The 15,398-nt window shown below is 45.3% G+C and overlaps 1 non-coding gene and 1 pseudogene across 1 annotated transcript; one reads left to right on the top strand and one right to left on the bottom strand.

The window, feature by feature from the left end:
* LOC140717792 (uncharacterized) overlaps nucleotides 1–15,398 on the bottom strand; it is an 819,648-nt pseudogene that overhangs the window by 664,521 nt on the left and 139,729 nt on the right.
* Nucleotides 3,529–3,600, top strand: trnaa-cgc (transfer RNA alanine (anticodon CGC)). Its single transcript has one exon. It is a non-coding gene; the product is annotated as a tRNA-Ala (tRNA).

Raw genomic sequence — 15,398 nt, 5'->3', positions numbered from 1 at the left:
AAAAGATTGAAAGTTGAAATATAGACCATAGAATCGGAGTAGGCTATACGGGCTTTTCGAGAAAATTCCGCCATTCATTTCGATCCTGGTCGCTCACATAACTTCAGTTTCCCTTCCCGATCACTACGCACGCCCTTTGATCACTTCCGTAGATGAAGATATGTCGGACCTCTCCTCGATTTATTCTCATTCTGAGGAGCTGAGTCAGGGAGAAAAGGAGAGTTGACTGTCTGACGGTCCTGCAGCACTGACCTGTACAACTTACGGAATTTAAGGCAAAGAGCAGCAACAGGCTTTCTAAATCAGAGTATTCGCTTAAAAAACCAACATAAAGGCGGATGAAGTAAATATTTCACCAAACACAAGACTGCACATTACTCCTGAATAGAAACAGGATTATTTTGGGAAATTCGCATCAACGCAAAATTAAAGAGAGAATATTTAAATCGGAAATCACTTGTTACATTCAGACTGAAGCGGAATGTTCATTAACTACACAAATTAGCATTGTTCCCTGCAGTCGGGAATGCCGTCAACCGAGTCGTGAGGATGTCAATTTGTGGATTTATTTAACCTGTACGATGACGTAAACGAAACATCCGGACTCCTGGGTCGGAAAATGACGTGGAGAGATGCAGTGAGGTTAATAAATCAGCCAGCTGCCACGTTGAGTCCATTGAAGGTCTGGCTCTTGTGTTACAACCACCTGCCACCAGAGGGCACTGAAAAGCTAGGTTTTGTGTTACATCCACCTGCCACCAGAGGGCACTAAGAAGCTGGGTTTTGTGCTATATCCACCAGCCACCAGAGGGAACGGAGGAGCTGGATCCGATGTTACCGCCGCAACGTATCGTGATCAGAAGCACGAAGATTCCAATGTGGGCGTCAGCAGCAGGTGAAAAGGTGTTTTCCGTTTCCCAGCTGCCCCAAAGAAGGCGGAGCCGGGCCTTATTCCTGTCACACGTGCGCTGAAGGAGCCCCCAATGGGCTCTCAATGGCTGCACACATGCACAAACACACACACACACACACAAGAGATTTCACATCATTCATGGAAGAGCTATGTTCTTATTTTACATTGCAGAGTGGCGCAGCAGAAGCGTGCTGGGCCCACAACCCAGAGGTCGATGGATCGAAATCATCCTCTGCTATGTCAACTGCTGCCAACAACAATTTTCCGTCAATGCGCTTTAAAACACGAGACCATTCCTTCATTGGTAGATGCAAGGAAATCCACTGGCTTTCGGCTGGAACCTGTTATCCTTTTTTTCACTTTTGCGGAGGTTTCTGTTTAGCTGGAAAGATTAACCAATTGTTCGTTGACCTATCCTAATGTCATCTATTCTCTGCAGAATAAAGCCGTTGTCACAATTGGGAAATAGAGAAATTAATCAACACACACAAAATGTTGGAAGAACTTAGCAGGCCAGGCGGCATCTATGGAACAGAGCACACTCGACGTTTCCGGCCGAGACCCTTCATCATGACTGGAGAAAAAGATGAGAAGACCATGCATAGGAGTCTCTCTCTCTCTCTCTCTCTCTCTCTCTCTCTCTCTCTCTCTCTCTCTCTCTCTCTCTCTCTCTCTCTCTCTCTCTCTCTCTCTCTCTCTCTCTCTCTCTCTCTCTCTCTTGCTCTCTCTTCAAAATCGTTCCCTGCATCGATTACTCAGACAATAAATCCTTCTGGGGAATGCCCTTGATCCCATTGCAGAATCAGACACAAATAGGTGCGTGTCCTCTGGCCAGTGCTCGATAAAGAAGTAGCTGAACCGGAAAGGATTCCTGAGTCCTTTCCGGTCACAGAGGAAGAAATGTATGTCTGAAAGGGCCGGTTTCGTAGTCCCCGAACAAATATCGGTTTGATCCCGTGGGACCTCAAATGACAGATCGCGCTTTCGAGCTGGTTTCTCGTCATGGTTAGTATACCCGCCCGTCACGGAACAGACTTGGTCACATTTGCCCGACGAGGAATTAATTTTGCTGTTTCCATATTAAATTTGATTTCAAACAGAATTTTGATGGGGTAAAAACGATCAGTTCACTGGTGATGTGGAACAGTCCGGTCTGCAGTGACCCCGGGAAGGGAGAATCTCCCGATAGGTGTTCTGCTGCTTCAGATATCCTCTCAGCGACTCTGTATATCAGTGCCATTCAGTGTAATCGTCAGTGACAGAGTCCAATGTTCGCTAAAATATTTGCATCATCCACCTCTGCTATACTTCTAGTTTTAAGCAAAGGCCGGTCTGACGCTCGATTTAAGGACTACGGTTCACCGAGTTAGAAAGGAGGAAGAGAGTGAAACCGACGCCATGACTTAGCTCAGGCCACCTTGCAGAGACAGAGTGAAATTCCCTCCTCCAAATGCGTGCCCACAGCTCAGGGTGAAAGGTCATCGACCTGAAACTTGAACTCTGTTTCTCCCTCCGCAGACGCTGTCTGAGCTGTGGAATATTTCCGGCAATTTCAGATTTTACTTCAGTTATTGTCCTGTTCTCTCAGACCCAGGATCGATACGCTCCCCATACGTTCTGGGACACAGTGACCAGATTCCATGTAAAATGCCCTTCTTCCTGGCCTGCGCAGTTGTGAGGAGTTTGCAGTCCTTGCCGAGTCGTTTGCAGATGCGCTATGAATTTATTGGGAATACCCCGGGAAGCTTCTAATTTAAACAAATATTTCTTCCTAACGTTTTCTTTTCATAGTGTCAACCACACACTAATGGAAATCATCCACGCAGATTGTGAAAAGCCGTGTCCTAGCACAGATTACTAGTCAACATTTTACAGCGAAGAAATGGGCCATCTAATCCTTCTTTTACTCCCAATCGATGGCTCTTAACCGGAAGGTTGGTGGTTCGAGCCCACCCAGGGTGTTTGGTGATACAGCAGCTTTTTCGGGGCATTTCATTGACTGCTGGGATAGGCTGTTCTGTCCGGGGGAAAGGCGATGGAATGGTGTTGCGCGGGGGCGGGGGGGGGGGGGGAGTGTGATGCTCCATTTCTGCTGCCGTACAGAGTTCAGTGGGGATTAAAATTATTTTATTCTTGTCACGTACTCACATACAATATGTGACAAAATGCTTCTCTTTCGTGCATTTCATAGACATCATATCATGACACAGTGCATTGAGAGAGTAAGTAAATAAATAATAAAATGCAGAATAAAGTGCAACAGCGACAGAGAAAGCACAGTGCGGGTAAATAATATGGTGGCGTGTCATAACGATGTAGATTGTGAGGTAAGCGTCCATCTTTTCTCACCAGGAAACCATTCAAACTAACCTTCAGAATGTGCTACGTGCTTTCTTTTCCCGTGATCATTCTGCTGGAGTTGCTGGAATTGGTTTCATTCCACAAAATTTATCACGGTGACAGGGAAGAGAACTGAACAAGGATCAGGTATGATCGCACTGAATGGTGGAGCAGATTCGGGCCGAGTGACTTTGGAAATCAGCCATTGTCTGTGTTGCACTGCTCAATTGTCAAATGCAGGAAGGATTGGACCTGAACACTTTCACATTTTAAATGGGGATGTAGCTCAGTGTAAGAGCGCATACTTCGCATGTATGAGGTCCCGGGTTCAATCCCCGGCATCTCCACGCGAGTGAGCATTGAATTTTGAACAAAGCCAAAGGTCAAACGAATCATTAGGTTTGCTTTGGCACAATGGTGGTACAGCGATACAGTGGCAAAGTGAGTCTCAACGTGGCTGACCGCTCATTACCGCAAATAAATGGCTCCTCAAGACAGAGAGTGGAACACCAAATCCGCCCACAGAGATCACCAAGAAATCACACCGGTGTGTCCACTGTTACGAATGAGGAGAAACTCTGATGGGCAGAAGGGTACAGAATCGCCAATGCCCCCCCCCCCCACTTTCTTGACAATCGCAAAATCGTTATTATTTCGGGTCTGATACCCAGGAAATGAGAGAGATAAACAACTCATACAAATTTATGAGAGAGAGGCACAGCACAGGTTGGAATGTCTCCTATTGACAAAGAGAGAGATTACTGCTGTTGTCTCTTGGAGAAGGAATTGTGTATTGAGTGCTGTTCTATTCATTGAAACCCCTCAGGGGGCAACCAGTGTGGTCTGGTTGCGGGATTGCATCATCCCAACCTGATTGACACCTGAATGGGGATAGAAGTAGGGTCTGGGGAACACCCCTCAGACGCACCAGGAGAGACGCTACGAGACCGGTGGGGGCTTGTGTTTGTGTCCACCCTTGCCTGGGTGACGAGTTCTCCACGGAACGGTCTAGCTCAAAGATGGAGGGGTCATACGTGAATGGCCAGAACAACAACGCATCGAAGGATAAAGATCGTAAAAGGAAAGTCGGCAAGTTAATAGCTGTTACTGCTTTTTTTTTCTCTCTCTCTCTCTCCAACAATTGCAACACAGTGATCAACAACTACCGCAACCTGCATGAACCGAACTGAACTTTATATATCCATCGGATAATTCATTATCCCCTAGACAACGATAGAGCTTATTTCTTATTGATTATTATTATACCCGCACTTTTAGGTTTAGTATTGATGTCGTATAGTATCTGTATATTTGCATTGATAATATTTTTGTGTATTTTTACTAATAAATACTGTTAAAAATAGTATCATCAGACTTCAACGGATACTCCTATCTTTGCTGGTAAGATACCCAGTACGGGGTTCGTAACAACTTGGGGCCTCGTCTCGAGATTTGATACCAAATTGGAGGGCCAGTAAATCGGGCTTTTAAGTCCAGACTTGGATCTGGTTGCGCGGGTAACCAGACGGGAAACCACCAAAGATGGACATAGACGAATTTACAAAAAACCCGACTCCGGAGGCGCTAGAGGGAGCCACAAAATCGGACTTGGTAAATATTGCGAAAAGATTAAAACTCACAGAGGTGAAGTCGTCAATGAAAAAGTGGGAGATACAGAGGGTCATAGCTCAGTATTATTTTAATAAGGAGGTGTTTTCGGCTGAGGTAGTGGAACCTACCCCTGAAAAGGTACCAGCTAGTGGGACGGTTCAGTTAGAGTTGGAAAAATTAAGGTTGGACTAGAGGAAAAGGGAGTATGAGCTCCAGCTAAAGGAGTTAGAGGCGAAGAGGGAGCATAAAATTAGGTTAAAGCAGCTGGAAGCAGAAGAAAGGGAGAAGGAAAGAGCTGAAAGGGAGAAGGAGAAACAGAGGCAGCATGAGCTGGACATGGAGAAGTTAAGGCAAGAGCGAAGAGCTCAAGGGGTAGACCGAGAGGAGAGGTTTAATGTTAGTAGGGAGTTTAGATTAGTACCTCCGTTCGAGGAGACGGATGTTGATAGTTATTTCTTGCATTTTGAAAAGGTGGCAGTGAATCAGAACTGGCCCAGAGATCAGTGGGTGGCGTTGTTACAAAGTGTGTTAAAAGGGAAGGCACAACGGGCATATGCGGCGTTATCTGTGGAGGAGGAGGAGGAGTATGAGAATTACGAGGAAGTAAAACAGGCCGTTCTTCCGGCCTACGAATTGGTACCTGAGGCCTATAGACAAAAGTTCAGAGATTTAAAGAAAGTGTGGAATCAGACGTATGCAGAGTTTGCCTAAGAGAAGGGTGTGCTCTTGGATCGCTGCTGTGCGGCAGAAAGGGTGGAAGAGGATTTTCGGCGTTTCAGGGAGTTAATTCTGATTGAGGAATTTAAAGGTTGTGTTTCGGATGTTATTGGAGGAGAAGCCGAATAAGTCCATATCAGAATTTGCCAGGTTCGCAGATGAATATGCCCTAATCCAGAAGACAAAGTTTTCCTCGACTAAGAGTTACCAGAAAGACCGTAGGGACGGTAGAGAAAGCCCGCCGGCTAAGGGAGAAACTAAGCCGGGAGCTAGTGGTAAAAATAAAGAGGAAGAAAAGCAAGCTGGCAGGAGGGTTCCTGGCTTGACCTGTTTTAATTGTGGAAAGGTTGGTCAGATTGCATCTGTGCTTTGTTCCGATGAAGGAGACAGGAAAAGGGAACGCGGCAGTCCCTACAGTGTGTATTGTGTTGATCAGTAAATCGACGAGAAATCCCAGGTAGATAAAATACGGGAGGGGTGTGAGAAATTTATTTCAGAAGGGACCGTGTCTGTGAAAGAGGAAGAAACGCCAGTTCCAGTGCGGATCTGGAGAGATACTGGAGCTGAGCAGTTATTGATTCTCAGTAAGGTACTAGATTTTGGTCCTGAGGCAGGAGAGGTAGTTTTGAAGGCATAGGAAAAGGGACAGAAGCTGTACCTTTGCATAGGATCATTATAAATTGTGATCTGGTATCTGGACCAGTTGAAATAGGGGTGCGATCAGAATTCCCGGCAGAAGGCGTGGACGTCCTTCTTGGTAACGATTTAGCAGGTGGTGAGTTTTGGTCAGCAATGAAGCTGATGAGCCAGCGTGTAAGTGTTGAGGACCCGCACCTAGATTCCAAGATCTATCCCGCATGCGCAACCACTCGCAGCATGTCAAGAAAGGCAGCTGAGAAAGAGACCAGTTTAAAACAGTCCAGTATCGATTTGGCTGAGACGTTTTTACCGACCCTGTACCAAGAGGGGTTAGGGGATGGTAACACGGAGAATAGGGAGGTGAAATAGAGTAAAGGAGAGGAGATAGACCTACCCTTAGCTAGGAGGAAATTTATAGAGGCACGGAGTAAAAATGAGAAACAGATAAGGCTGTTCGAAGGTCCAGTGTTGGACATCGGTGATCTGTCTGGCTTGACAGAACTGTTTGAAGAAGTTAAAAATTTTAAATGTGTTCCCGATAATGAAATAAGGGCAGTCCTAGATGAAAAGGATGCCATTACCTTGAAGGAGTCTGCTGGGTTAGCAAATAAGGTTGTTTTAACCCGCAGGGTTGAGTTTACTCCGGAAGGGAGTTGCCCAGAGAGTAACTGAGAGGATCAGGGGAACTCAGAATTTGAAAAGGGGACGGGTATTGAAAGCCTGGAAGAGGCAGATGTCCCTTTTGAGTGTGTTCAAGATGTGGATGCACGTGGTACTGAAACCAGTAATGAAACTCAGGAAAAGTCCAAGGTATCTGATTCAGTTAAAAAGGAATGCAGTCCTTGTGGGTCAGATGGACTTGGTTCAGTGAAGAAGGGGTTAACCTTGGTACTAGTGGGAAGTGAGAATTCCCAGTTGTTTGTGTTCGAAGGTGTGTTAAAAGTTAGTGAGGAGATAAAAGGTGGTGATGTGGATATTATTATTGAAGGAGAAGGGAAATGTGTAGTTCCTAAATTGAATGGAAAAAATTTAAAGTCTGGATTGGTGTCAGAAGAAGTAACCAGGCTGAAGGAACAATGGCTTGTTAACAAGTTGCCTGCGGAAAAATTACAGTTTGACTTGGAATGTTAAGATACCCCACTCGCTTATGTTATTCAAGGGTGTGCGGTGAAGAGGCAGAATTTGAAATGTTGTTTGGACAAAGAGGGATCGCTTGCAGATATTAAACTGAAAACTAAAAGAATGAAGGGTCCTGAGGATAAAACTAACGACTTGCTTAAAAATAAAGAATTATGTGGAAGTTCAGAAGATGGGCTAAGTTTGGAAAACATTGTTGATAAAATAACTCCTATGAAAGGAGCATGCAAAAGCTTATTCCACACTGGTGAGCAAGTGAACCACGTGAACGTTAAGTGGAAAATGAGCGAAGGTTGACAAAATGCCACTTTAAATAACAGAATATGGTTTTGAGGGATTTCGACAAAGCATGTAAATAATAAAAGCAACACCATGGAAGATTGACTGTTAAGTTTAAAAGTAAAATAAAGATTAGTATTTGCATAAACTTTTGTAATATACACTTAAGCTAAGTCGTAAGTTTTGTTTTTGATGAGGAAAAGGAATAAAAAAAAATAAGTGGTTATTAACTTGTAGTCTGATGCTGCAGGAATTTTATTAGGTACAAGATGTTAAGGTATTAAAGGAAGTGACAATGTAATCGCTAAATGTTTAGATGCTAAATTGAATGCATAGGGATTGACCCCCGGATGGCAAAGTTGGGCATGAAGGGCATACAGCTGGTCGAGCTGGGCACTAGCACACGTTCCCCGGGATAGGGCATCAGAGGGTTCATTGAGCCTGCCAGGCCGGTACAGGATATCATAATTGTAGGTGGAGAGTTCTATTCTCCATCGCAAAATTTTATCATTTTTGATCTTGCCCCGCTGTTGGTTGCTGAACATGAACGCAACCGAGCTCTGGTCGGTCAGCAAGGTGAACCTTTTGCCGGCGAGATAGTGCCTCCAGTGCCTAATAGCTTCCACTATGGCCTGGGCTTCTTTCTCCACCGCGGAGTGCCGAAGTTCAGAGCCTTGAAGGGTACGAGAAAAAAACGCCACTGGTCTGCCTTCCTGATTGAGGGTAGCAGCCAGCGCGACGTCAGAGGCGTCACTCTCTACTTGGAAGGGAATGGTCTCGTCCACCGCATGCATCGTTGCTTTGGCAATGTCCCCTTTAATGCAGCTGAAGGCCGCGCGGGCCTCGGCAGAGAGGGGAAAAGTGGTAGACCTGACCAGGGGGCGGGCCATGTCTGCGTAATGGGGGACCCATTGGGCGTAATAGGAAAAAAAACCCAGGCACCGCCGGAGGGCCTTGAGAGTGGTGGGAAGAGGGAGTTCTAACAGGGGGCGCATACGGTCGGGGTCAGGGCCAATGACCCCGTTCTCCACGACATACCCAAGGATAGCGAGTCGTGTGGTTCTGAACACACACTTGTCCTTGTTATAAGTGAGGTTCAAAGCATCGGCCACTTGGAAAAATCGTTGGAGGTTGGCGTCGTGATCCGACCAGTCGCGACCACAGATGGTGATGTTATCTAGATAGGGAAATGTGGCCTTCAGTTTGTACTGGTCCACCATCCGGTCCATCTCCCTCTGGAAGACTGAGACCCCATTTGTGACACCAAATGGGACGCGCAGGAAGTGATAGAGCCTGCCACCCGCCTCGAAGGCGGTGTAGGGGCGGTCCTCCGGGCGGATGGGGAGCTGGATTTACAGGTTAAGTCTATCAGGTGGTCGAATCGTTCGCTGAGCGTAAGGTAAGATCAGCTTTTTCCAGCAGCCGCTGGCGTAAATACACTGACCGGACTCCAGTCACAAAAGCGTCTCGGACCAAGAGTTCCGTATGCTGTTCCGCTGTGAGCGTTTGGCAGTTACAAGTCCGCACGAGTGCCTGTAGCGCTCGGAGAAATTCAGCAGTCGACTCCGTAGGCCGCTGTTTTCGTGTTGCCAAGCGATGCCGGGCATAAACTGCGTTTACCGGCCGCAGGTACTGTCTTTTGAGGGCGTCAAGCGCCCCCTCGTAGGTGGAGAGGTCCCTGATGAATGAATAAACTTTTGGGGCGACCCTCGAGAGGAGAAGTCTGAGCCTAACAGCTGAGTCGGTGGCACGAACCTCCTCCAAGTATGATTGGAAGCATACAAGCCAGTGTTCAAAGGCAAGAGCTGCTTCAGGGTCTTGGGGGTCCAAATCTAAGCGTTCTGGGCGTAAAACGGTTTCCATGTTTTAACTTCCAGTCAATAAAATTGATGCACCATCAATAACTCACGCTGAGACTTAGGAAGCGAGATATCGGCTTTTATTGACTGGAAGAATAAACAGCACTACATCCCGGGGAAAATGAGGGAGAGCAGCAGCCCACAGTCGCCTTTATACAGGGGTCTGTGGGAGGAGCCACAGGAGCAGTCAGCAGGGTCTGTGGGAGGAGCCACAGGAGCAGTCAGACAGAAGAGGGACGCCTCACGTCTTAATAAGCTGGTAAGGAAGGCGGGATCTGTCGTGGGCAAAGTACTGGAGAGTTTAACATCGGTAGCTGAGCGAAGGGCGCTGAGTAGGCTACGGTCAATTATGGAAAACTCTGAACATCCTCTACATAGCACCATCCAGAGACAGAGAAGCAGTTTCAGCGACAGGTTACTATCGATCCAATGCTCCTCAGACAGGATGAAGAGGTCAATACTCCCCAATGCCATCAGGCTTTACAATTCAACCGCCAGGACTTAAGAACTTTTTAAAAGCTATTATTAATGCTTTTTGAGATAGTGATTTAGATGCATATCATATTTTTTACTGAGTTAAGTATTGTATGTAACTAGTTTTGCTACAGCAAGTGTATGGGACATTGGAAAAAAAAGTTGAATTTCCCCATGGGGATGAATAAAGTATCTATCTATCTATCTAACTGTATTACTCTGTAGTGAAAAACTCATTTGTATTGTGTCAGATTCTGAAATTATGTAAGATTCTGTATTAGTTATTTTTCCCTGTGGTAAGAATTCTTAGAAGGATGGCGGTGTAACGAATGAGGAGCAACTCTGATGGGCAGAAGGGTACAGAATCGCCAATGCCCCCCCCCCCTTGAGAATCGCAAAATCGCTATTATTTCGGGTCTGATACCCAGGAAATGAGAGAGATAAACAGCTCATACAAATTTATGAGAGAAAGGCACAGCACAGGTTGGAATGTCTCCTATTGACAAAGAGAGAGATTACTGCTATTGTATCTTGGAGAAGGAATTCTGTATTGAGGACTGTTCTATTCATTGAAACCCTTCAGGGGGCAATCAGAGTTGTCTGGTTGAGGGATTGCATCTCCCAACCTGATTGACACCTGAGACCCCGTGAGTGGCGATAAAAGTAGGGTCTGGGGAACACCCCTCAGACGCACCAGGAGAGACGCTACGAGACCGGTGGGGGCTTGTGTGTGTGTCCACCCTTGCCTGGGTGACGAGTTCTCCACGGAACGGTCTAGCTCAAAGGTGGAAGGGTCATACCTGAATGGCCAGAACAACAACGCATCGAAGGATAAAGATCGTAAAAGGAAAGTCGGCAAGTTAATAGCTGTTACTGTTTTTTTTCTCTCTCTCTCTCTCCCTCTCTCTCCAACAATTGCAACACAGTGATCAACAACTACCGCAGCCTGCATGAACCGAACTGAACTTTATATTTCCATCGGACAATTCATTATCCCCTAGACAACGATAGAGCTTCTTTCTTACTGATTATTATTATACCCGCACTTTTAGGTTTAGTACTGATGTCGTATATTATCTGCATATTTGCATGGATATTATTTTTGTGTATTTTTACTAATAAATACTGTTAAAAATAGTATCATCAGACTTCAACATATACTCCTATCTTTGCTGGTAAGATACCCAGTTACGGGGTTCATAACACCACCTCCTGAGGAGACTGAAGCCAGTGAGACTTCCCCTGCCTCTACTATTCTTACATGGTTTTTAGTTTACAGGATCACTGTTGAAAGTGATCTAACCACTTGCTAAACCGTTTGGTACGAGAATAGCAAGGCATCCGACTGCGAAGGGTAGAGATTTTCACATTCAGACCCAGTGATTTGCGGCCCATTCAGAACTGACGGAACTCTGACCTTCATTCGATCATATGGACGGATTGGCAGGTGAACGAGACTCGGGATTAGTAAAATAAATCCCGGAGTGTGGGTGTATTCTCCGCTGCACGTCAGACTGCCGTCGCTGCTCGTTACGTCGAAGACTGACTAAAGTAACAGACACAAAGTGGAGGAGAATTTCAGCGGCCAGGCGGCATCCCCGCCCGAAACATCGACTGTTTACTCCTCCCCATAGATGCTGTCTGAACTGGTCATTTGCTCCGGCATTCTGTGTTCTGGATTTGCAGCATCTGCAGAAACTCCTGTGTTTATAACCTAAATAACAGCCGCAGACAAATAGAAGGAAGACAAGGAAACACAAAGGGAGATAACCAGTGTGTCAGACTGCAGGGCTGTAGGAATAGGGTTAGAATCATAATGAAAATCACATCCGTTGCTGAAATGTCGGGTCGAAATATCCGGCTGGTTCGGAGTGCAGCGGCCGGATAATAACCGGAAGGGGTACAAAGTGACGAACAGGGAAAGGAGGACGGGGAGGAAGGTAAAAGCGTAAGTGAGACACGAGGGAAATTGGACAGGTAAAATAATCCAACAAACTGAACAATAGAGAATCGGGGGAAAGCGGCAAAATTAACAAATAAAAAGACAGGAGAAGAACTGATATATTTGCTGATCAGCAGAATTGCGCAGCGGGAATGTATTGGGCCCGTTATCTAGAGGCCGGCGGATCCAAAATATCGTCTGCTATTCTTCCGGAGAATATTTTACCGCAAATCGCCATCACGTCACCTGTGTACACAACACACATTTCACTTAATAATTAAAACTTGTGCTTCTAACTGAAGTTTCCGTCCACTCACTGCATCACTTTCTGCGATTTGTTGAGAACTTCGCGGGTAAAACTACAATTCCTATTATGGTCAACGATTGTCCAACATTTGTTGTTCTCCGCTGAATAAAGCTGTGTCTAGTATTGAACAGATTGAACAGAAAATACTGGAAAGATTCATCACTTCAAGAAGCATTTGTGCGTGATGAAACGAGATTACCCTTCTGATCCTGACCCGATTAGAAATGGTGAGAGAAAAAAGATAGCTTTCAGTGTCAAAGAAGATGAGAAGTTGGTTGGGAAGTGAAAAGGGGGACATCTCTGATGGGGCGAGACCAATACACGATGGCGGTAAGACAAATCGGAAAGAGAAACAGTGGGCTAAAATGGCAGACGAACGACGGGTAGAAATGTTAATTTCACAGAAAAGGAAGTATTGTGGCTGAGTGATTCCAGTCCGAGACGTTTGTGAGACATGTGCTGAAAAGTAGGTACAACACACGGCGATCGCCGGGAATCGAACCCAGGTGAGCTGATTGAAAGGCAGCTATGCTCATCCCTACACCACTATGGCTGACTGTTGCAGGAGTTTCGAGTGGTGAAGCGTCTCCCGTGCTCCATGTGATTCCACAGACCCCGAGCTGCTCTCTGTCGGATCAATCCTCACTCTGCAGCAGGTTTTATTGCGGCCAGTTGACATCGCCATCCTCAAACAGAGAGAGTTATACCACAGCCAATGAGCATTCACCAGCGATCGGACTGAGTGAGAGCCGAACTCTCAGAGAGTCGGACGGGCTGCAAATGGTGCCTGTTTCACACATCAGCAAATGTGAAAACAAATCCTGATCGTGCATGTTCTTTAGCCATGTCGGTGAATATGTACGAGGGAGATTGATAAGCAGGTGGCCTACGGTAGAAGGAGATGAGATATACAGCTTTCGTTACATGCACAAGCAGGTCAAATTTTTTTGAGTGATTATTCAGAATGTTGAGGTTAATAACTCATCAGGGATGATTGATAAGTTAGTGGCTTAACGTAGAAGGAAATGAGTCATTAACTCCCGTTACATGCACCAGCAGGCCAAAACTTTGAGTGATTATGCAGAAATTTTGAAGTTAATAACTCATCCCCTTCCTCCGTAGGCCACGAATTTATCAATCACCCCGATGAGCTATTAACTTCAAACTTTCTGCACAATCACTCGGAGAGTTGAACAGTGTGTGCATGCAACGAGAGCTGTATAACTCCTCTCCATCTACCTCAGGCCACGAATCTATCAATTACCCCTACTTTGGACACTTTCTGGAGGTCCAAGATCGGTATGTTCCACGACGCTGGACTAAGTGTGAAAATGTAGGAGGGGACTATGCTGAAAAATAATTGTGTTCGGTTTTCTAAAACTGACTCCTTCTACCTTCGGGCACGAACCTATCATTCACCCCTCGTAGGTGTGAGTTCAGTTTAGGAATAAATAAAATAATAACCAACAACCACTTTGCTGGGATTACATTGCAATTCTCTCCATAGTTGGTAGAAGATTGAGGAGCAGCTCTGCTGGCAAATCACACGGAAATGTCATGTGAATAGGGTTACAACGAAAGGACATTTCAACTTCTACAGGATTAACGGGATCATTTTTGTGTAAGATAAGAAATTAAATTTTTGAGGTGTATCTGGAAGAGTATTTTTGTTCCAGTCCATCGATAGTCCAACTGGTGATGACAGTTTGTCAATGGAACTAGGTTAGGGAATTCACACTGCAACTTGTAAATGGTCAACACTCGCACTTTACTGTTCCTGCATAAACAACAACGTAACCATGTCGTCATCGGACCAAGAACTTAGAACAAGAATTCTGCTGTTCCCTCTGCACCAAAACTCACTCAGACTACTTTTGCCAACTATATCACCAAATTAACGCAGCTCAGTTGGCCACGTGATCGATCCTTTCTTCTCCCAGTCACTGACTTGGGGGATCTTCCTTGCGATGGTGGGTTTCAGGAAAGAGTTATCACTGCTAGCACATTCGATGTTTCCTCTTCTATATTCATATTTTCCAATTCAGTTAAACCATTCCAACGTCATTGGCCGTAGTACATCTGATTGGCTTGAACTCTCCCTTTTGTTAGCTCTTCTCCAGACCAGCATCCATTCATTTCCCTCTTACCAGCAAGCGTCAATTGGTAATTTATGGCTCTTTGTTCCCTTTAGAAACCAGTTTAAATCACTCCAGACAGGCATTGACCCAAACATTCACACATTTGCATGTTATATTATATCAAAAACACCTCACAAATAACTTCTAATTTGGAAAATATCTCTTAACCCGCGGATTACCTGATACAACTTTGTGTTTGCTTTAAAAAACAGAAATTTTCCTCTCTCAAAATGGAAGATGTAAAACGGTTCCACAAAATGACATCTTCATTTCCAAGCACATGGCTGGTACAAAGTCATTTGATCTGTCTGCTTCCACCTGTCCTTGAGCCATTCGAGTTCGACGTTATCTTACATATTTTAAATCCTCCGTGGCCAACATCTCCTCTTTTTCGATCCACGGAAAATCCTGGGGATCACATTACTGTTAATATGTCTCAGTGAATATGGCAGAGAAGGAACAACAGCATTCATGACATATATCAAAAACTACAGATAAGGATTTAAAAATTTCCTGTTTCTATTCAGGATTAATCAGCAGTCTTGCGTTTGGTTAAATATTTGCTTCAACCACTTTTACGTCGGTCTTTTAATTTATTACTCTAATTTAAAAAAAGCCTGTTGCCTGCTCTTTGCCTTAGATTCCTTAACATTTGCAGGTCAGTGGTGTGGGACTGTCAGACAGTCCCGCTTCCTTTTCTCCCTGACGAAGCTCCCCACAATGAGGATAAATCGAGGAGAGGTCAGACATATCTTCATATACAGAAGGGATGAAAGGGCGTGCGTAGTGATCGGGAAGAGAAACTGAGGTTAGATTAGCGCCCAGGTACGAAATCAATGGCGGAATTCGCTCGAAAAGCCGAGCAGCCTACTCCGACTTCTATTGTCTATATTTAAACGTCCAGCCTTTGTGATCAGATGCTTTCTGACCTGGTGATTTGCTCCGGCATTCTGTGCTCTGGAATTGCAGCATCTGCAGAATCCCCTGTGTTTATAACGTAAATAACAGCCGCAGACAAAGAGAAGGAAGACAAGGAGACAGA

The sequence above is a fragment of the Hemitrygon akajei genome, chromosome 28 (assembly GCF_048418815.1).
Source record: "Hemitrygon akajei chromosome 28, sHemAka1.3, whole genome shotgun sequence".
NCBI lineage: Eukaryota > Metazoa > Chordata > Chondrichthyes > Myliobatiformes > Dasyatidae > Hemitrygon > Hemitrygon akajei.
This window is presented reverse-complemented; position numbering and strand designations above follow the sequence as displayed.